This window comes from Gnatocerus cornutus, unplaced genomic scaffold (assembly GCF_029298725.1).
Source record: "Gnatocerus cornutus isolate USDA-ARS CGAHR unplaced genomic scaffold, icGnaCorn1.1 ctg00000023.1, whole genome shotgun sequence".
NCBI lineage: Eukaryota > Metazoa > Arthropoda > Insecta > Coleoptera > Tenebrionidae > Gnatocerus > Gnatocerus cornutus.
The window spans coordinates 1,239,499-1,263,573 of record NW_028275375.1 but is presented as its reverse complement, the minus strand read 5'-3'; the positions used below and the strand labels follow the sequence as shown (position 1 = coordinate 1,263,573).

Here is a 24,075-nt window from a genome sequence, read left to right as displayed (position 1 = left end):
AGTAAAAGACTTCACTCAGAGCCCCGAAAGCAAAATAAATGCAAAACATCCAAATCTCCTCCAGACACATCTCATAAATAAGAGCTTTCTCTGAATAAGTAGTAAAGAACCGTAATTATTTAGCTTTGTCTGACCAGACAAAAGAGCCCGAGGCCTCGTCGGCGAATAATTAAGAGAAACGATACGATTTGTAAACAAGGCGTTCCAATTAAGAAAAATTCCAACTTTGATAAGTCGCGAAAGCTCTTCAAAGTTCCCGGTAATGCAGGTTGGCAGTGACTAAACGCTTCCAGAATCTGCGATGGCACTTAGACGGACATAACACACGGTGTAATCGACGCGGTGCGTCTGGACTCTTAAAACACGGCGCTGGGCGTCTAGAGGATTATCAGCGACGCTCGGCGTCAGTAACCGGCATCCGATGCTAGTGGATGCACGTTACGCTCGCGGGTAAAGTGCGCGTGATTAAAACCGAGTAAGTAAAAAAGAAATAAACAGGAAATTGTTGCCGCAAGGCGCCGATTTGTTTATTGAAAACGAGAGAAATAAGTCATTGAAGGCTAAAATTATTGGGCTCGAAATAACAATGGTTTTGGTGTCGGTGGAATTGTGATGGTTGGAAATTTCACGTTTACTTTGTGTGTTTACATTGTTTTGGGTTTGGTGAGCCAAATACTCGCAAAATTGACGTTATTGGATTTGAAATGGAATGAAAGGAATTTTGGTCTTTGGCTGCAGGAGACGTTTTATTAGTTGGCGAAGAAATTCGAGAAGTTTGACTGAGTACTTTAGTTGTTTGCTGTGGGATTTTTTGTAAATTAGGGAAAGCCGACAGTGTCTACAAAGGCGAGGAGGATCAAGTTTCACTTCTCGCAATAATTAACAAATTATGCACATGCAACGCACTGCAAACATTTAAAACGAATTTATTATTCAAAACAAACTCCTGGAACATAACGAACTATTGATTTTTCCAGTACTGTTCCCGTTTTTTTGACTATTTCCGCTTCCTCCCTATTTTTCTGCCGCAGAAATCTCGCAGTTCCTGCAGCACCACTGAGAATTCCAGTAATTTTGTAACGACCCGCAGGTGCTCTCACACCACGTAAACCAGTTGAAAATCGCCACAATGACAATTTTCCCTGAATAATTAACTTTGCTTTCGAAATGGTAGATGAGGGTCTAATTCGAATTATCCCAATCATATTTTTTCTAAAACTCTTGTCACTAGCAGGATCAAAACCGCTCTTCATCACGCTGGGAAAATAAGCCGATAAAGAATAGACTGGAAAACAGAGCTCGCGAATAAATCAATCGGCGCCTCATATTTAAAAATACGTGAGAAGTGGACTTGTGGTGGTGCTTTTGTCGGGGTTTTCTCCAAGAGGCACCTCTGGATAGAATACGGAGAAAGTCACGAGCTATCGCCGCCAAACGTGGCGGCAAAAAAGTCAAGGTAAGTTTAAGCACAAATTTTCTATCGTCTTCCACCTTCTGTGTAAATTTTCAAACATATTTGGGTGTAAATCAGACTTTCAATTCGGGAGAATTTTAGGGGTAAATTGCAATTTTTGGGATTAAAAAAAAAATCTCGATAATTTTGTAATATAGCATAGTTAATAGTCAAGCTTGGAAAAGTGTCCTCCCTAAATTTTACTGCAGTATCACTAAAATTAGCAGAACTACAAACTTCAAATTGAACTACTGAAAAAATAAATTCGATTCATCCTTATAATAAAAATTTCTAAAATTGGTCTACTCAGTTGGATCATTTTCTAATTTAGCACTGTTAATAGTCAAGCTCGGAAAAGTGTCCTCCCCAAATTTGATTACTGTAGCACTAAAACTCCTAGAACTACAAGCTTCAAATTGAACTGATGAAAAATTTCGATACGTCCTAAAAATGAAAAATTTTAAAATTGGTTTCGTCTGTTGAATAATTTTGTAATTTACCAAAGTTAATAATCAAGCCTGGAAAAGAGTCCTCCCCAAATTTGATTGCTGTAGCACCAAAACTATCAGAACTACAAGCTCCAAATTGAACTAATGAAAATTTTCGATTCATCCTAAAAATAACAAATTCTAAAATTGGTCTCGTCGACTAGATAATTTTGTAATTTAGCACAGTTAATAATCCAACTTGGAAAAGAGTTCTCCCCAAATTTAATTGCTGTAGCATTAAAACTACCAGAACTACAAGCTTCGAATAGAACTACTAAAAAATTTCTAGTCGTCCTAAAAATGAAAATTCTAAAATTGGTCTCGTTTGTTTGATAATTTTGTAATTTAGCACAATTAATAGTCAAGCTTGTAGAAGTGTCATTCCAAAATTTGATTGCTGTAGCACTAAAACTCCTAGAACTACAAGCTCCAAATTGAACTACTGAAAAATTTCGATTCATCTTCAAAATGAAAAATTATAAAATTTGTCTCGTGAGCTCGATAATTTTGTAACTTAGCACAGTTAATAATCAAGCTTGCAAAAGTTTTCTCCCCAAATTTGATTCATGTAGCACTAAAACTACCAGAACTACAAGCTTCGAATAGAACTACTAAAAAATTTCTAATCGTCCTAAAAATGAAAATTCTAAAATTGGTCTCGTTTGTTTGATAATTTTGTAATTTGGCACATTCAATAGTCAAGCTTGGAAAAAAGTCTCCAAAATTTGATTACTGTAGAACTAAAACTAGCAGAACTACAAGCTCCAAATTGAACTATTGAAAAATTTCTAATCGTCCTAAAAATAACAAATTCTAAAATTGGTCTCCTCGACTAGATAATTTTGTAATTTAGCACAATTAATAATCAAGCTTGTGAAAGTGTCATTCCCAAATTTGATTGCTGTAGCACTAAAATTACTAAAACTACAAGCTTCAATTTGAACTATTAAAAAATTTCAATTCGTCCTAAAACTGAAAAATTCTAAAATTGGTTTCGTTTGTTTGATAATTTTGTAATATAGCATAGTTAATAGTCAAGCTTGGAAACGTGTCCTCCGTAAATTTTACTGTTGTTTCACTAAAATTAGTAGAACTACAAACTTCAAATTGAACTACTAAAAAAATTCGATCATCCTTATAATGAAAATTTCTAAAATTGGTCTACTCTGTTAGATCATTTTCTAATTTAGCACTGTTAGTAGTCAAGCTCGGAAAAGTTTCCTCCCCAAATTTGATTACTGTAGCACTAAAACTCCTAGAACTACAAGCTCCAAATTGAACTACTGAAAAATTTCGATTCATCTTCAAAATGAAAAATTATAAAATTTGTCTCGTGGGCCCGATAATTTTGTAACTCAGCACAGTTAATAATCAAGCTTGTAAAAGTTTTCTCCCCAAATTTGATTGATGTAGCACTAAAACTACCAGAACTACAAGCTTCGAATAGAACTACTAAAAAATTTCTAATCGTCCTAAAAATGAAAATTCTAAAATTGGTCTCGTTTGTTTGATAGTTTTGTAATTTGGCACATTCAATAGTCAAGCTTGGAAAAAAGTCTTTCCAAAATTTGATTGCTGTAGAACTAAAACTACCAGAACTACAAGCTCCAAATTGAACTATTGAAAAATTTCTAATCGTCCTAAAAATAACAAATTCTAAAATTGGTCTCGTCGACTAGATAATTTTGTAATTTAGCACAATTAATAATCAAGCTTGTGAAAGTCTCATTCCCAAATTTGATTGCTGTAGCACTAAAATTACTAAAACTACAAGCTTCAATTTGAACTATTAAAAAATTTCAATTCGTCCTAAAACTGAAAAATTCTAAAATTGGTTTCGTTTATTTGATAATTTTGTAATATAGCATAGTTAATAGTCAAGCTTGGAAAAGTGTCCTCCGTAAACTTTACTGTTGTTTCACTAAAATTAGTAGAACTACAAACTTCAAATTGAACTACTAAAAAAAATCGATCATCCTTATAATGAAAATTTCTAAAATTGGTCTACTCTGTTAGATCATTTTCTAATTTAGCACTGTTAGTAGTCAAGCTCGGAAAAGTTTCCTCCCCAAATTTGATTACTGTAGCACTAAAACTCCTAGAACTACAAGCTCCAAATTGAACTACTGAAAAATTTCGATTCATCTTCAAAATGAAAAATTATAAAATTTGTCTCGTGGGCCCGATAATTTTGTAACTTAGCACAGTTAATAATCAAGCTTGTAAAAGTTTTCTCCCCAAATTTGATTGCTGTAGCACTAAAACTATCAGAACTACAAGCTCCAAATTGAACTAATGAAAATTTTCGATTCGTCCTAAAAATGAAAAATTCTAAAATTGGTCTCGTCTGTTTGATATTTTGTAATTTAGCACAATTAATAGTCAAGATTGTAAAAGTGTCATTCCCAAATTTGATTGCTGTAGCCCTAAAACTATTAGAACTACTAGCTTTGAATTGAACTACTGTCGCACCAATAAATTAGATAACTCTATCACATAGTAAATTTGATGACAAACTGGCTAATGTCAAATTCTGGGGGACAATGATACCAACCTAAATTTGCAACCATAAACCGACTGTAACACCGCCATTGCAACATTTGCAACAGGAACGAATTACACGATTAAAAATGTAGAAATTTGCAACCTAAATCTGTACGTCTTATAAACATCAGAGTGATGAGAAGTTGGTCACACGGCCACGTCTGCAATTAAAAACTGTGAAAACTTAATAAAATATGTAAATTTGTCATGTAAACTAACTTCGATAAGCGCTTAGCCCTGTAGAACACCTTTCGAAGTCAATTTGAAACTTTGTAACAATCAGAGATGAAGTTAACACCCGTCGGTTGTTAAAGACACCCACAACACCGGAAGATGCCGGAAAATGCAAATCCCAAACTACTCATAAAACTCGAAACTGAAAAATAAACCGTCTAGTTTAAACAAAGTTTCCTCGATATTTTACTACTGATCGTCAATATACTCCCATTTTTATAGACAGTTTCAATTATAATCTTTACGGTGTCGTAAAAATTTCAAGCGTTGTCTAATTTGATAACATCCCCTATCAAATTTATTATCGCTTTTTATCGCTTTTCCATCTGTTGTAAAGCACCAGACAGATGCCACTTATTTCACCAAAAATCGGTCATTTGAAATTTTTAAACCGGGAAAAACAGATTGTCGCTTTTAAGGAGCTTTCATGATGGCGAGACGAGTTTTTCCTTGGCCGACGGAGGTTTCGGGCAATTGGGTTTTATGTATCGTTCTATTGACCTTTGAGGAGATTTATGGAAACTGTAGTCTCGGGACAGTGAAAATAAATTATGGATGCGGGTTTCTTTCAGTTGAAATTGCAGCTTGATCGACTTTGACTCTCCCCCGAAATTAATTCGAAACGCTCGCAAAAAATCATCCAATTAACCCAACAAATCCACCATTTCATAAATCACCGGCGTCTTTCAATAGAAATAATTCATCACTCTCTTGACACTTGAACTAAATGCCTCCGTTAGAAAATAACTAGAACGGAATTTTCTCCACCCCCGAAGTCGACGACCTACCTGCAATCATAAAGGTCTTTGACACCGCGACCTAATGATTGCACTGCACCGTCACGGTTACCTATAAACCGCTGTGGATTGCGATTTAGGGGTGGCATGGCATGTTTGCGTGTTGCAATGCACAGTATAACCCCATTAACCCCATTTTAATCCGATTGGAAATTATACTTCGATTACGTTCGGAGGATTTTCATTTCGCTTTTTTATACCGCCGCGCCGCTAAAAAGACGCCCGATTGGGATTTAATTTAGATGGAAGAGAGGGAAACTACTTTTGCTACTGATTGCAATAAACGCTCAAAGGGCTCGGGTCCGAAAAGGGTTGGATTGCGAGGAAATAAATTGGGGCGAAATTACGATAAATTTCAATTTAAACAAACAGGCGTAGTGCCGCAGAATTGCCGTTTTATTTTCAAATTCAAAAAATTACACGACTATGAAGGGTACTAAACTAGTCAATCGAAAAGTTTGAAAATTCTTTAAAAAAATTTGGATTTTTGGTTGTGTTGGCGCTAAAAAGATAAAAATTACGGAAGTTACTACTTTTAACTCGTTTAGTAACTGTACCAAATTGGAAGATTCTGAAGCAATAGACGCAGATTTTAGAAATTTTTATTTTTAAGACAAACCAAAAAGTTTCATAATTTTGGAAAAAAAAATGTATCTTTAGTTGTGTTGGTGCTATAGCGATGAAATTCAGAGAGGGTACTACTTTTAACTCATTTATGAACTGTACTAAATTACAAGAGTCTGGCGCAAAAGACGCAGATTTAAAAAAAAAATATTTTTAGGACGAACCAAGAAGTTTCAAAATTCAATAAAAAAAATTATATCTTTGGTTGTGTTGGCGCTAAAGAGATGAAATTTAGTGAGGTTACTAAATTTAACTCGTTTAGTAACTGTACCTAATTAGAAGAGTCTAAAGCAAAAGACGCAGATATTAGAAATTTTTATTTTTAAGATGAAAAAAAAGTTTCAAAATTCTGTAAAAAAAATTGTATTTTTGGTTGTGTTGGCACTACTGCAATAAAATCTACACAAGTTACTACTTTTACCTCATTTATTAACTGTGCCAAATTTTAAGATTCTGAAGCAAAAGACGCAGATTTTAGAAATTTTTATTTTTAGGACGAAGCAAAAAGTTTTAAAATTCAATAAAAAAAATTGTATCTTTGGTTGTGTTGGCGCTAAAAAGTTTAAATTTATAAAGATTACTAATTTTAACTCATTTAGCAACTGTACCAAATTACAAAAGTCTGAAACAAAAGAGGCAAATTTTAGAAATTTTTATTTTAAGGACGAACCAAAAAGTTTCAAAATTCTGTAAAAAAAATTGTATTTTTGGTTGTGTTTTCGCTAAAAAGCTGAAATTTATAGCAATTGCTACTTTTAACTCATTTAGTAACTGTACCAAATTACAAGACACGGAGCCAAAAGACGCTGAATTTAAAAAAATATATTTTTACGACAAACCAAAAAGTTTTAAAATTCTGAAAAAAAAATTGTATCTTTAGTTGTGTTAGCGCTAAAAATATAAAATTTACGGAGGTTAACATTCCTAACTCATTTAGTAACTGTACCAAATTACAAGATTCTGAAGCAAACGACGCTGATTTTAGAATTTTTTATTTTTAGGAAGAGAAATTTTTTTAAAATTCAGTAAAAAAATTGTATTTTCGGTTGTGCTGGCGCTAAAAACATAAAATTTACGAAGGTTACTACTTTAAACTCATTTAGTAACTGTACCAAATTACAAGATTCTGGAGCGAAAGTCGCAGAATTTAGAAACTTTTATTTTAAAGACGGACCAAACAGTTTCAAAATTCCACTTTAGAAAAGACTTCCGACTGCTCCGGTACAGTGTCGCCCAAAATTTGTTGACTAGTGTAATTCAGTGAAAATTAGCCCGCCCACAAGTAGAAAAAATTCATTAAAACTGATCATTTCGTGCTTTTGCAACATATAAAACGCGGATTAATGTCTCAGAAACTGCTTTATGGGAGATTGTAAAAGCTAGCTTCACATTAATATAAATGTCGCTCTCTTTCTAAAAAACGAAATGGATTTTTTACAGAAACTAAATTAATGGTAAAAATATCCTCGGATCTGCGAACAGAAACTAATCCTGGTATTTACGTTTTATAAATTGAGACAAGGCACTTTCAAAGTGCTAATGTGGGCTGTATTGATAGAATTTTCTGTGCGGAGCTTCTGGAGATTTATTTCTAGGCAATTCAATTTTTTGTCGGCACAATTAAGAAGAATACGAATTTTTAAAAGTCCGCTCAAAATGGTGGAGGCGCCAGGTCTTTTATTTTCTTTGACTGAATTTTATTGTTCCTTTATAGTTAGAACTTCAGCATAACAAAAATATAAAGTAGAAATTCCTCGTGGTTTTTCCACTATTTTTTAAAATCCGCCTGTTTTTGCGTGTAACTGCCATTAAAATCCGAAAAACCTCGTAAAAAATTAACGTTCATATCTAAAATTTCCGGTATGAAAATAACCGGCTAGCTGATTGTGACAATATCAAACATGAAACTTATCTGCATAACGTAAAAACCAGATTTTGGCCGCTCGCTAATACATCGAGCTCATGAATTAATTTCCGAAAATATGCAAACCGAAACCCCTCGAAACCTTTATAGCCAAGCTCGGAATTTCCCACGTCCTGGCGGTTGTATTAAAAGTTGTTTATTGCGAAAATGTCAAGCACAAAAAGCGACAACTGAAAATTTGATTAGGCGTTTTATGTTCGCTGAATGGAGAAGCAATATTCCGGGTAAATTGTCAGTTTTTTAGAATTGATAATGTTTTCAGTTTTATCTTGGGCATTATCTACAGGATGAGCAAAACCATTTACGTCGGAACTCACTTTGTACTTCAGTAAAATAGATTGATCCAGACAGGATACTCCAGCGAAGGCCGATACATTCAATACTAAATTATTTATTCGAGAAAATTGCATGAGCTGTGGAGCTCCTTTCGCCGCAATATCGCGGAATTATCACCGGCAATAAAAACATTAATCTTTGATAACACGAACAGAGATATTAACGCTAGAGCAATATTTACAGAGCAGAGCAAAATTCGTTGTACATGCAAGTTCTATTTATTAAAAGTAAATAAGATTTATTATTACTCCGATAAATTGATAAAGATAACTGAGACTAAATCTCGCATTTCCTATTTATATCACCGATGATTTGTTTGCATTACCCAGTTTTTAATTCGCCGCGATTTTTATTTATAACTTTCGTCTAAAATTTTTGACGGCAAAGAGAGGTTCTTGCCCTTTGAGGTCGATATAATATGGATTCCACCCCGGCAAACAAAACGGATGTTTTCAGGGCTGGAGGGCTGCAATGGGTCATTAAAGAAAGCACTCGGACCCTTTCTTCTGTCATGACGCAGCTCATCCTATGTTACCATAATGAAATTTATTGTCTTGGATGTGTCCGCAAACAATAAATTAATTAATTATCCCTAATTGCGTAAGTGGGAGATCAGATGACAGGGAAAAAATGTTTTCTTCAGCCGAGCACGCCACTGGAGGAGGGTTAGCATGGCACGATTTACAAGATTCTCTCTTGGCCGAGCGCCAACTCGCAGGACAATCAGTAGTTAATGATACAAAGCTAGTTAAAAATGCAGAGAATTTTTTAGCTTCTTGAGACACTTTCATTAATCAAAACAACCCGAAGTTAGTTTATAAGCAGAAGGGCGGTCTTAATTTTGTATGGGGGTGGTTTACCTGCTTTCTGCACCTAAGTTCGCGTTATTTATGTCTTTTACGAAACATTAAATTTAGGGGCGGCAGCTGCGACGAGCAGGACCGGAACGGCGACACCATTTACGGGTTTATTTGCTTTGGCCCAATTTTAAAGTTGCGAATTACGAAGAACATTGCATTTCCATTACGAGTTCATTTTAGAAATGGATTGCCAGAAGTGCATATTTATTAGGAAAAACGGAGCTAATTGGGGGAAAAATAGTTAAAAAAAATTCTAAAAGCTGCGTATTTCGCTCCATAATTTTGAAACTTGGTAGAGTTAATATATGACTTGAAAATAGTACTTTCCTCAAATTTTATAGTTGTAGCACTAAAATTACCAGAATTAAGAATTTTAGTGAATGAAATCCGAAATGTTTGCTTCGTCTTACAAATAAAAATTTCTAAAATTTGTGTTTTTTGCTTCGCATTTTTGAAATTTGGTAGAGTCAATACACGACTCAATAGTAGTAATTTCCCCAAATTTCAAAGGTGTAGCACTAAAATTACCAGAATTACGAATTTTAGTGAAAGAAATCGAAAATTTTTGGTTTGTCTTAAAAATGAAAATTTCTAAAAATTGTGTCTTTCGCTCTATAAATTTAAAATTTGACAGAGTTAATACACGACTCAAAAATAGTAATTTCCACAAATTTCATAGTTATAGCACTAAAATTACCAGAATTACGCATTTTAGTGAATGAAATCGAAAATTTTTGATTCATATAAAAAATACAAATTTCTAAAATTTGTGTGTTTTGCTCTACAGATTTGAAATTTGGTGGAGTTAATACACGACTCAAAAATAATAACTTCCCTAAATTTCATAGTTGTAGCACTAAAATTACGAGAATTACGAATTTTCGTGAAAGAAATCGGAAATTTTTTATTCGTCTTAAAAATAAAAATTCTAAAATTTGTGTCTTTTGTACTACAGATTTGAAATTTGGTGGAGTTAATACACGATTCAAAAATTTTAATTTTCCCAAATTTTATAGTCGTAGCACTAAAGTTACCAGAATTACGAAGTTTAGTGAAAGAAATCGAATTTTTTTTTTCTCTTCAAAATAAAAATTTCTAAAATTTGTGTCTTTCGCTCGATAAATTTAAAAATTGATGGAGTTAATACATGACTCAAAAGTAATAATTTCCCCAAATTTCGTAGTTGTAGCAAAAAAATTACCAGAATTACGAATTTTAGTGAAAGAAATCGTAAATTTTTGATTCGTCTTAAAAATATTTTTTTTTTAATTTTTTAAAATTAGTGTATTTTGCTCTAAAAATTTGAAATTTGGTGGAATTAATACAGGACTCAAAAATAGTAATTTTCAACAATTTCATAGTCGTAGCACTAAAATTACCAGAATTACGAATATTAGTGAAAGAAATCGGAAATTTTTGATTCGTCTTGAAAATAATAAAAATTTCTAAAATTTGTATCTTTCGCTGTATAAATTTGAAATTTGAGGGGTTTGAGTTTTGGGATTCAAAGATTGTAACTTCCCCAAATTTCATAGCTGTAGCACTAAAATTACAAGAATTACAAATTTTTGTGAAAAAAATCGTAAATTTTTGGTTTGTTTTAAAAAGAAAAATTTCTAAAATTTGTGTCTTTTGCTCTATAAATTTGAATTTTTTTACGGTTAATACACGACTCAAAAATAATAACTTCCCTAAATTTCATAGTTGTAGCACTAAAATTACCAGAATTACGAATTTTAATGAAAGAAATCGGAAATTTTTGATTCGTATAAAAAATTACAAATTTCTAAAACTTGTGTCTTTCGTTCTACATATTTGAAATTTGGTGGAGTTAATACACGACTCAAAAATTATAATTTTCCCAAATTCCATAGTCGTAGCACGAAAATTACCAAAATTACGAATTTTAGTGAAAGAAATAGGAAATTTTTGATTCGTCTTGAAAATAAAAATTTCTAAAATTTGTGTCTTTTGCTTTGAAAATTTGAAATTTGGTGGAGTTAATACACGACTCAAAAATAGTAATTTCCCCAAATTTCATAGTTATAGCACTAAAATTACCAGAATTACGAATTTTAGTGAAAGAAATCGGAAATATTTGGTTTGTCTGAAAAGTAAAAATTTCTAAAATTTGTGTCTTTTGCTCTACAAATTTGAAATTTGGTGGAATGAATACACGACTTTAAAATAGTAAATGCCCCAAACTTCATAGTTGTAGCACTAAAATTACCAGACATACGAATTCTAGTGAAAAAAATAGAAAATTTTTGGTTTGTTTTCAAAATAAAAATTTCTAAAATTTTGTGTCTTTCGCTCTATAAATTTAAAAATTGATGGAGTTAATACACGACTCTCAAATATTAATTTAAACAAATTTTATAGCTGTAACACTAAAATTATCAGAATTACGAATTTTAGTGAAAGAAATCGTAAATTTTTGATTCGTCTTAAAAATATTTTTTTTTTTAAATTTGTGTCTTTTGCTCTACAAATTTTAAATTTGCTGGAGTTAATACACAACTCAAAAATAGGAATTTCCCTACGTTTCATAGTTGTATCACTAAAATTACTAGAATTACGAATTTTAGTGAAAAAAATAGAAAATTTTTGATTCGTCTTAAAAATAAAAATTTCTAAAATTTGTGTATTTTGCTTTACAAATTTACAATTTCGTGGAGTTAATACACGACTCAAAAATAGTAATTTCCCTAAATTTTATAGTTGTAGCACTAAAATTACAAGAATTACGAATTTCAGTGAAAAAAAATTGCAATTTTTGATTCGTCTTAAAAATAAAAATTTCTAAAATTTGTGTCTTTTGCTCTACAAATTTGAAATTTGGTGGAATGAATACACGACTTTAAAATAGTAAATGCCCCAAACTTCATAGTTGTAGCACTAAAATTACCAGAAACACGAATTTTAGTGAAAAAAATATGAAATTTTTGATTGGTCTTAAAAATAAAAATTTCTAAAATTTGTGTTTTTTACTTTATAAATTTGAAATTGGGTGGAGTTAATACACGACTCAAAAATAGTAACTTTCTAAATTTGATAGTTGTAGCACTAAAATTACCAGAATTACGAATTTTAGTGAAAGAAATCGGAAATTTTTTATTCGTCTTAAAAATAAAAATTCTAAAATTTGTGTCTTTTGCTCTACAGATTTGAAATTTGGTGGAGTTAATACACGACTCAAAAATAGTAATTTCCCTAAATTTTATAGTTGTAGCACTAAAATTACTAGAATTACGAATTTCAGTGAAAAAAAATTTGCAATTTTTGATTCGTCTTAAAAATAAAAATTTCTAAAATTTGTGTTTTTTACTTTCTAAATTTGAAATTGGGTGGAGTTAATACACGACTCAAAAATAATACCCTCCCTAAATTTCACAGTTGTAGCGCTAAAATTACCAGAATTACGAATTTTAGTGAAAGAAATCGGAAATTTTTCCTTCCTTTTAACACCCCAAAAAAAAATTTTAAAATTGTATTTGAAAGCTGCTCTTTGTTATTTTTCACCCTAAAAGTGGCAATAAACTCCGCGCCTTGAAGTTAATTTAATAAACTACAAGTGCCGACATGACACTAAACAATTTCATACGATTTTCTCTTATTCTTCTGTAATTACGCGTACCGCTTTTACGTCATTTTCAACCAACAACGAACCGGAAAGTTACGAAAAGATCAAACATGTTCTTTTGTTCGTTAAAAATATCTTTGTGCGGATTCAGTCGACCGAAATGTTGGACTTTTATTTAAAATAGAAAGCTTTTGAGTTTGAGCCGCGCTGAAAGTATCGATAGAGTTGGGATCCAAGTCTCAAATTTAATAAGTAACTGCGTTTGGCTTGCACTTTTGCGAAAAGAGGAATTTTCTTCGCACCGCCGCGACGCATTTTCCCCGACAAATACTGATTGCGGTTTGACGCCATCTCGTTCACCTGAAAACTCCGCTGAAACCCGATCTATTTGTCCTGCTGCTGAGTGTTGACGTGGATGGAGTCAATGACGTATTCCCGATATTAAAAACAGGACATCAACAGGAATTGTTATAGAGTGGCGGCAATAAACCGATGGAAATATTCATTTTACGACTGAACGAAACAGAGACATGAAGAAAAAGTCGTTCCAGGGAGAGAGATTGTTTTATCTTTATTAATTTTATTATTTTTAGAGGATATCGTGAGCAGTTACAGGCAATGGTATGTTGAATTTTAAATGTCGGTATCTTAAGCGCTTGGGAGTGCGCTGGTTAATATATCTGGTCGTTATGCAGGCTCGGAAATTTTTATGATGAGTGCTAACTCGGTTAAATTAAATAGAGGACGAGAGGTGAATTTCAAAAAATCCTCATACTAAAATAATAATTCAAGGCTGTATTGGTACGATTCAGATCACGCAACGACTTTATCTCGTTCTAATTATCAGCATCTTTCCATTAATACGAGCCAGACCTGATTCGCTTACGTAACATAAATTTCCTGCTGATCCGGCAGGAATTTGCGGCCTTCCTACTAATGGTAACAAATCACAGTTCCTCAAGATTTAGAGAACGATCGGATTTTGCCGCAAATACCACCAGAAATCCGCATTCTCTCGGTCCAACTCAATTAAGGACATTTTTCCAACAATTTTTAACGAAATTTGGAAAGGAGCAGTGAAAAGTCATTTTTAAAGTAGAATTTTGAAGCTTTTTGGTCCCTTCTAAAATCTCCATCGTTTGCTTCGAAATTTTGTAATTTGCCACAGTTAATAAATGAGTTAAAAGTGGTAAGTGGCCCAAATTTCATCTCTTTAGCGCCAACACAACCAAAGATACGATTTTTTTACAAAATTTTGAAACTTTTTGCTTCGTTCTAAAAATAAAAATTTCTAAAATTTGCGTCTTTTACTCCAGAATCTTGTAATTTAGTACAATTAATAAATTAGTTGAAAGTAGTAACTTGTTTACATTTCATCGCTACAGCGCCAACACAACCAAAAACACATTTTTTTTTACTGAATTTTGAGACTTTTTAGTTTGTCCTAAAAATAAAAATTTCTAAAATCTGCTTCTTTTATTTCAGAATCTTAAAATTTGGTACAGTTACTAAATAAGTTAAAAGTAGTAATTTCTATAAATTTCAGCTCTTTAGCGCCAACACAATCAAAAATATAATTTTTTTACTGGATTTTGAAACTTTTTGGTTCGTCCTAAAAATAAAAATTTCTAAAATCAGTTTCTTTTGCTTCAGAATCGTAAAATTTGGTACAGTTACTAAATGAGTTAAAAGTAGTAATACCTATACATTTTAGCTCATTAGCGCCAACACAACCAAAAATACATTTTTTTTATAAATTTTGAAACTTTTTGGTTCGTCCTAAAAATAAAAATTTCTAAAATCTGCATCTTTTGCTGCAGAATCTTGAAATTTGAAACAGTTACTCAAAGAGTTAAAAGTAGTAATCTCTATAAATTGCAGCTCTTTAGCGCCAACACCACTAAAGTTGCAATTTTTTCTATAAAATTTTGAAATTTTTTCGATCGTCCTAAAAATAAAAATTTCTAAAATCCGCGTCTTTTACTTCAGAATCGTAAAATTTGGTACAGTTACTAAATGAGTTATAAATAGTAATCCCTATAAATTTCAGCTTTTTAGAGCCAACACAACCAAAAATACATTTTTTTTACTGAATTTTGAGACTTTTTGGTTCGTCCTAAAAATAAAAATTTCTAAAATCTGCTTCTTTAACTTCAGAATCTTAAAATTTGGCACAGTTACTAAATAAGTTAAAAGTAGTAATCTCTATAAATTTTAGCTCATTAGTGCCAACACAACCAAAAATACTTTCTTTTTTTTATAAATTTTGAAACTTTTTGGTTCGTCCTAAAAATAAAAATTTCTGAAATCTGCATCTTTTGCTGCAGAATCTTGAAATTTGAAACAATTACTCAAAGAGTTAAAAGTAGTAATCTCTATGAATTGCAGCTCTTTAGCGCCAACACAACCAAAGTTACAATTTTTTCTATAAAATTTTGAAATTTTTTCGATCGTCCTAAAAATAAAAATTTCTAAAATCCGCGTCTTTTGCTTCAGAATCTTGTTATTTGATACAGTTACTAAATGGGTTAGAAGTAGTAACATCCTTAAATTTCATGATTTTAGCGCCAACACAACAAAAGATACAATTTTTTTACTAAATTTTGAAACTTTTTGGTTCGTCCTAAAAATAAAAATTTCTAAAATCTGCTTCTTTAACTTCAGAATCGTAAAATTTGGTACAGTTACTAAATGAGTTAAAAGTAGTAATACCTATACATTTTAGCTCATTAGCGCCAACACAACCAAAAATACATTTTTTTTTACTGAATTTTGAGACTTTTTGGTTCGTCCTAAAAATAAAAATTTCAAAAATCTGCTTCTTTAACTTCAGAATCTTAAAATTTGGCACAGTTACTAAATAAGTTAAAAGTAGTAATCTCTATAAATTTTAGCTCATTAGCGCCAACACAACCAAAAATACTTTCTTTTTTTTTATAAATTTTGAAACTTTTTGGTTCGTCCTAAAAATAAAAATTTCTGAAATCTGCATCTTTTGCTGCAGAATCTTGAAATTTGAAACAATTACTCAAAGAGTTAAAAGTAGTAATCTCTATAAATTGCAGCTCTTTAGCGCCAACACAACCAAAGTTACAATTTTTTCTATAAAATTTAGAAATTTTTTCGATCGTCCTAAAAATAAAAATTTCTAAAATCCGCGTCTTTTGCTTCAGAATCTTGTTATTTGATACAGTTACTAAATGGGTTAGAAGTAGTAACATCCTTAAAGTTCATGATTTTAGCGCCAACACAACAAAAGATACAATTTTTTACAGAATTGTGAATCTTTTTGGTCCATCTGGAAATTAAAAATTTCTAAAATTTGCGTCTTTTACTTCAGAATAGTAAAATTTGGTACAGTTACTAAAAGAGTTAAAAGTAGTAATCCCTATAAATTTCAGCTCTTTAGCGCCAACACAATCAAAATACAATTTTTTTTACTGGATTTTGAAACTTTTTGGTTCGTCCTAAAAATAAAAATTTCAAAAATCAGCGTCTTTTGCTTCAGAATCTTGTAATTTGGTGCAGTTAATAAGTGAGATAAGACTATTAACCTCCGTAAATTTCATCTTTTTAGCGCCAACACAAGCAAAAATATAATTTTTTCTATTAAATTTTGAAACTTTTCGGTTCCTCCAAAAAATGAAATTTTCTAAAACCTGCGTCTTTTGCGTCAGAATCTTGTAATTTAGTACAGTTACTAAATAACTTAAAAGTAATAATCTCTATAAATTTCAGGTCTTTAGCGTCAACACAACCAAAAATACATTTTTTTTTTATAAATTTTGAAACTTTTTGGTTCGTCCTAAAAATAAAAATTTCTAAAATCTATGTCTTTTGCTCCAGAATCTTGTAATTTGGTACAGTTACTAAATGAGTTAAAGGTACTAACCTCCCTAAATTTCATTTCTTTAGTGCCATCACAACCAAAAATACATTTTGTTTCCAGAATTTTAAACCTTTTAATTTTTTAAGAATATCTCTGAATCCGGACCTGAAATTTGTTGACTAATGTAATCATTAGCTAACTTCATTACCACCAATGGAATATTTTAAAATTCAACGTCTCCCGAAGGCTGGTCACCTGAATTATAAAAAAACTCAGAGGGAAAGTTAAACGAAACTTACAAGTTCATTTGGGAGCTTTTACACCGAAAATCTTCTAGTTAACATAAATAAAACAGGAATTCGAAAACGAGTTTTTCCTACCTCATTTCGCACATGATCCGGTAATCCAGTTTTTCCGGGACTTTTCAATTTCGGAACGGACAATTTCCGGAACATTCAGATGCGGTCTGGGAAATATTCCTTGACGTTTTAACCGCGAACTTGAATAATTTGCAACTTTCCCATTTCTGGGGGCGGAAATGCACCACGCCACGCGGGCGGTTTTGCTTTCCACCCCCGTCTTGTTAAGAAAGCGGCTCGAATTTCCCAATCAACTTCTTTTTTTTTTAATCAGCTTTGTTTCGTTTTAAGAGCTTGTTACATTTTAATCAATGGCGCCGAGGGCGGCACCCTTCATTTTTAATTTATCTTGTTAATGTTATCCCCAAAACAGGCGGGTTTTGGGAGTAAAACACAATAGAAACTTCGAGGATTTACGGTGAAGTTTTTGATTTATTTGAAGTGAGAATGTCTGAGTGAAGCGTTTGTTTTGGTCGCGGGAATAAAAGTATCGAAAGACGACAAAGAAGGGGAGAAACTGGGGCAAATTGCACTCGCGCTAGTGCAGTTTTGTCAATGAACACACTGTCAAAAAGTCTGTTTACACTGAGAAAATTTCCCTAATGTATTTTAAGCTCGTAGCGTAAACACACATCAATTAATCAACATTGCAAATATAAACATCGAGGCAAGGAGAATTGACATTTACATCTATTTCGTACTTCCATGAAATATACATTTTCGGTTTTATGGAATTTACATTGGCGGCAAGTGCATGAAGTTAACGGCGGCATTTGCATACTTTCATTCTCTTTAACAGGCGGATTATGAAACATCGCCCGTAAAAATTTTACGGCGAAGAATTTTTCAAGTGCAAGAAACCTCTCAATTCCTTTGGCAGACGGACGTGCAATCTCCATAAAAAGCGAGTTTATTTTACTTCTAGTCCAGACAAAAATTTCAAAAGCTGGGAATTAGAAATATAGAACTTAATGAGTTTTTTAGATTAAGAAAGCATTGAGTGAAAATTTCCAGCAACTTATGAAATTAATCTTCTGCAAACTCTATTTCCTGGTACTTATTTTTTTCAAGAACTTCTAATTTTTGAGAGTCCTCAAAAGAACAGGAGGGATTTTATGAATATCTTTGTTGAAATCGTACAATTAGACTCATTTAGGTAAGATGAACCTCGGCAATTACCACATACTGTTAAAAAATAAAACTTTTTCATGCAAAATTAAAACTATAACTATTAACCACAGTTAAAACAATTACTTTTCACTAGTTTATTTGAAATAAATGCAGACACAGTTTTCAACTTCATTTTAGTCTTCATATCTGTCTTTAGCAACAATCAGTAATAATAAAGTTGGTCATTACCAATATTTAAAATTTTCATTTTGAAGACGAACTAAAAATTGTTATCACTTTCAATTAAATTCCGTACCTTCGTCAGATTTCATCCTAAAACTGTAAAATTTGAAGGTTTTATTACTTTAGACTTGTTAATTTACTGCTCTAAATTTCAAAATTTTAGAGCAAGAAATAAAGTTTTTAGAAATTTTTATTTTGAAGACGAACTCAAAATTTTCATCGCTTTTATTTAAATTCCGTAACTTTGCCAGATTTTATTTTAAAACTGTTAAATTTGGAGGTTTTACTACTTAAAACTTGCTAATTTACTGCTCTAAATTCCAAAATTTTAGAGCAAGAAATAGAGTTTTTAGAAATTTTTATTTCAAAGACAAACTAAAAATTTTCATGACTTTTACTTAAATTTCGAAAGTTTGTCAGATTTTATTTTAAAACTGTGAAATTTAGAAGTTTTACTACTTTAGACTTGCTAATTCACTGCTCTGAATTTCAAAATTTTAGAGCTAGAAATAAAGATTTTAGAAATTTTTATTTTGAAGACAAACTAAAAATTTTCATGACTCACTTAAATTCCGTAACTTTGTCAGATTTTGTTTAAAAACTGTGAAATTCAGAGGTCTTACTACTTAAAAACTTGCTAATTTACTGCTCTAAATTTCAAAATTCTAGAGCTAGAAATAGAGTTTTTAGAAATTTTTATTTCAAAGACAAACTAAAAATTTTCATGACTTTTACTTAAATTTTGAAAGTTTGTCAGATTTTATTTTAAAACTGTGAAATTTAGAGGTTTTACTACTTTAGACTTGCTAATTTACTGCTCTAAATTTTAAAATTTTAGAGCTAGAAATAAAGTTTTTAGAAATTTTTATTTTGAAGACAAACTAAAAATTTTCATGACTTTCACTTAAATTCCGTAACTTTGTCAGATTTTGTTTAAAAACTGTGAAATTCAGAGGTTTTACTACTTAAGACTTGCTAATATACTGCTCTAAATTTCAAAATTTTAGAGCTAAAAATAAAGTTTTTAGAAAGTTTTGTTTTGAACACGAACTAAAAATTTTCATGACTTTCACTTAAATTCCGTAACTTTGTCAGATTTCGTTTTAAACCTGTGAAATTCGGAGGTTTTACTACTTTAGACTTGCTAATTTACTGCTCTAAATTCCAAAATTTTAGAGCAAGAAATAGAGTTTTTAGAAATTTTTATTTCGAAGACGAACTAAAAATTTTCATGGCTTTTAATTCCGTAACATTGACAGATTTTACTTTAAAACTGTGAAATTTGGAGGTTTTACTACTTGAAACTTGCTAATTTATTGCTCTAAATTCCAAAATTTTGGAGCTAAAAATAAAGTTTTTAGAAATTGTTATTTTAAAGACGAACCAAAAATTTTTATGACTCACTTAAATTCCGTAACTTTGTCAGATTTCGTTTTAAACCTGTGAAATTCAGAGGTTTTACTTCTTTATTAGACTTGCTAATTTACTGCTCTAAATTCCAAAATTTTAGAGCAAAAAATTGAGTTTTTAGAAATTGTTATTTCGAAGACGAACTAAAAATTTTCATGACTTTCATTTAAATTCCGCAACTTTGTCAAATTTTATCCTAAAACTCTGAAATTTGGAAGTTTTACTACTTTAGACTTGTTCATCTACTGCTCCGAATTCCAAAATTTCAGAGCAAAAAATAGTGTAGACGTGAAACACACTTTTGTCATTTTGCGAATTATTCCTTCATGTTTTTTTTTGCCTAGACTAGAATGGCGAAATTTTCAGCTGGATGAAGGCCTCAACTCTTTCCAGGAAAAACCAGAAAACTAGTTTTGTGTACGAGCGCGGAAATGTCGGAAGCAGTAAATATCTCTCGAGCAGCTTTTGGCTGGAAAGCTCCACTCTTTGGAATTTCCTAACCTAATTACGTTGCTGTTTTAAAATTCCGTAACAAAACTGGAACCGGGGCGCTACCAACTTTGATTAATCTAAGCTGTTTTGAATAGTGGCGTCAGCAATGTTAATTATTTATCGATTCTATTGCAGTTTTCGGAATGGACGGATCATGACAAAGACAACCCGGATATCGGTAAGTTATAATTAATAAAAACGGGTGAATTTATTCCAGAGCTTGAAAATTTCAATACTCGGCGATTTGCATTTCTCCACTTTTCTTCGTCATTTAACCCCCAAACTCTTCTTCATTTACATGGCGTAAATTGAGTTATTTCACTTGCAGGACTCTTTCGTTTCGCCGCCTCTGGAAACTTGAGTCAATAAGGGAATTTATCGGCGGGTTTCGAAGAAAAGCTTAAAGTTTTTCCCGGTAATTAAATATTGGGAGTTTGGGTACAGAGTCTTGGGAAGTACATTAAATTCCTCTCTTGTAACTACATAATGGCGTTAGTTTGGGGCACAATCATCGTTAGGGTGCGTTTCGGTATTAGTTTTGAAATCCCGGCTAGTGATTCTCTAATTAGCCACCGAAAGCGAGCTTTCGCTGGAGGCGCGCCGTGAGGATAAATTGAGGAATTGGAGTATTAGCGACAATTATGGAACGCCAAATTCGAACGAAATAACTTTGATTGGAGTTTGGACGGCGATGGGAGTAATGACAGGAAGTAAATCCGAGGCTGAGGAGGCATTTTGTGTATTTTCCTAGACCGGATACAATTTTTCCCCAATCGAAGTTCTGTCAACGAAATGTGTCGAAATTCAATTCGTTTCTTACCTTTTTGAAACAGCAGGCGCAACTCTGGAAGTTTCACTTCACTTTGAACAGTTTAAGGGCACTAATTTCGTAGTTTCGATGAACAGCAACTTTTCTGTCAAAATTGGCAAATGTCAAATTCTGGGGGATTTTGACGACAACCTTGACATCTTAAAATCACCAAAGCTAATTCATCAAGATTCAAATAAAAAATTAACTAGCAATGTGGACATGGCAACCTAACCGAATGTACTGTCAAATCACCACACAGCACAATGTTGCCAACATTTGTTTTGTAAATTTCTCTACGCCGCCGCCGGACATCATTGTCCCCTAGATTTTCTTATTTTTTACCTATTTAAAAGTCAAATTTTTGTTTTGCAAAAAAAGGTTTTACTAAAATAAACAATTTTTCATTTATTTTTTTATTTTAACTCTCAAATCAAAATAAAGCATCTCTGTTGGGTTTTTTGGTTGGTCAATGTTGGAAACACTGTTATGTAGCTTGACTGGCTTAAAGTTGCGCCAAATTTAAACTGTTTTTTTAATGTTGAATAGTAATTTGATTCACTAGGCTGGAAAAAGTTCCTTTGGAAATGCGAGAAAAGTGTTTTCTAAAGCATTTTCCAGAGACAATTTTGACTTTTGTTATAAATCTGAAACGTCATTCACTCATTTAGAGAAGTTTCATCTGAAGAGAAACAGGTTGGTAGCACCGCTTTGAAATCAAACAATTGAAGATCAAAATCAAATGTCAAAATACCGTGTTTCTGTAAATTTTCCGAGTTGTTTTTACTTAGTCCGATTGCTTTGATTTTTGAAAGTCTCAATGACACAACTGTCATTCATGCAGTGATACCAACTAGCTAAATGAAATCAACTATTTTAAATGTCACGTTTAGCTGCCGAGACTTTGAAATGACAATTTTCTTGCCGCAATAATTTCCCTAGAATAGAACAAAAATCCCTACGCACCTTGATGTCTCAAAAATTCCCTAGAGTTGACAACTATGACACAGGACCTCTGTTGAGAGTTTTTGGTTGTTTATTGTTGGATACACTGCTATTTAATTTGACTGCCTTGATGTGGCGCCAAATTTAAACTACTTTTTTTAATATTAAATAGTTATTTGTTTTTCTACACTGAAAAATGCTCTCTTGGAAATGAGAGAAAAGTGTTTTCCTATAGTTCGTACAGTGAGAGTTTGAATGACAGAAAAGTCACTAAATCTACGCAATAAAAAGTGTACCATACGCGCGAAATTTAAATTAACAAAATAACCCCAGTTACTGACAACACTGTCAACCAATTTTGCGTAGGAATTTAGTGTTTTTAGAGATTTTGTAGCATAATTTGGTGCCAACCTATATGTCAACTGTCGAAATCTCCCAATCTCTCACCGGATATACTATAGGCATAAAAATTTGTGTGCCGACAATTTTGACTTTTGGTATTAATTTGAAACGTCATTCACTAATTTAGGAAAGTTTCATCAGTAGAGAAATAGGTTGGTAGCACAGCATTGAAATCGAACAATTGAAGATTAATTCAAATGTCAAAATTTCGTCTTTCTGTAAGTTTCGCGGGTTGTCTTTACTTAATTAATTAGTTAATTAATTAATTAATCCGTTTGCTTTGATTTTCGAAAGTCATTGGTTTCCACAACGACCCCCGAAAATTGACACAATTGTCATTCCTGCAGTGATGCCAACTAGCAAAATGAAACCAACTATTCGAAATGTCATGTTTGACTGGCGAAACTTTCAAAAGATGATTTTTTATGCAGTAATATCCCTAGAATAAAAAAAATCCATTATATTTCTAAATCCTCCAAAAATTCGTAAAGTTGGCAACTATAGCGCATCTCTGTTGACAGTTTTTGGTTGTTCACTGTTGGCTATACTGCTATATAGTTAACTGCCTTGAAGTTGTGTCAGATTTAAACTACTTTTTTATGTTTAATAGTTATTTGTTTCACTAGGCTGAAAAATGTTCTTTTGGAAATGCGAGGAAAGTGTTTTCCAAGGCAATTTCCAGAAAACAATTTGTGTCCCTACAATTTTGACTTTTGGGATGAATTTGAAACGTCATTCACTCATTTAGGGAAGTTTCATCAGTAGAGAAATAGGTTGGTAGCACCGCATTGGAATCGAACAATTAAAGATCAAAATCAAATGTCAAAATTTCGTGTTTCTGTAAATTTTGCGGATTGTCTTTACTTAATTCGTTTGCTTTTATTTTTGAAGGTCATTGATTTCCACTACGGCACTGGAGAATTGACAAAATTGTCATTCCTGCAGTAATGCCAACTAGCAAAATGAAACCAATTGTTCGAAATGTCACGTTTGACTGAAAAAATGATTTTTTTGACGCAGTAATTTCCCTAGAATAGAAAAAATTCCCTACGTTTCCAGATCTCTCCAAAATTCCGTAGAGTTGGCAACCTCTGAGGCATCTCTGTTGACAGTTTTTGGTTGTTCACAGTTGGCTAGACTGCAATTTAGTTGACTGCTTTGATGTTGCACAAAATTTAAACTACTTTTTTAACATTTTAAGTATCCGTCTCTAAATGCCTTCAAAATTCCCTAGACTAGGGAAAATTTCATTGAGTTGGCAACAGTGACCAAGCCCTCATGTCATTCAAACGATGAGTGGCAAAAGTGAAAAGACTCAACAAGCAAAACGTTAAAAAAACGAAGCGAAAGACTAGAGAAATGGGATAAATTGTTGACAGTTTTCACACGCTGGCGGGAAATTTAAATTTCACTGCTCCAAGGAATTTGCTTGGAGGCACGTTACAATGTCTGAAGCACTGAAAAATCTCTTATTTTTTCCTCCTATTTTTCCCACGACACTAAAAAAAATAAAAAACCGTTAACTCAAACATTTGTTCGCCATTTCCACTTAACCCCCGTTATTCGTTCCAATTTTCCGATAATTTCAAATATTATACTCCTGGCTTTCTTCGCGTCTCAACAAATCGAATAAC

The 24,075-nt window shown here is 32.2% G+C and overlaps 1 protein-coding gene across 3 annotated transcripts in view; it reads left to right on the top strand.

Moving 5' to 3' along the window:
- Positions 1-1,350: 1,350 nt before the first annotated feature.
- Positions 1,351-24,075, top strand: part of LOC148166266 (transient receptor potential-gamma protein-like) — a 129,063-nt gene continuing 106,338 nt past the window's right edge. For 2 of the 3 annotated variants that reach the window (XM_088048671.1, XM_088048670.1), the window contains exons 1-2: positions 1,351-1,456; positions 20,422-20,464. The gene's annotated coding sequence lies outside the window, so the exon portion shown is untranslated. Of the gene's footprint in view, positions 1,457-20,421; positions 20,465-24,075 lie in introns of those variants that run through there. The other variant, XM_088048672.1, reaches the window with a different exon arrangement.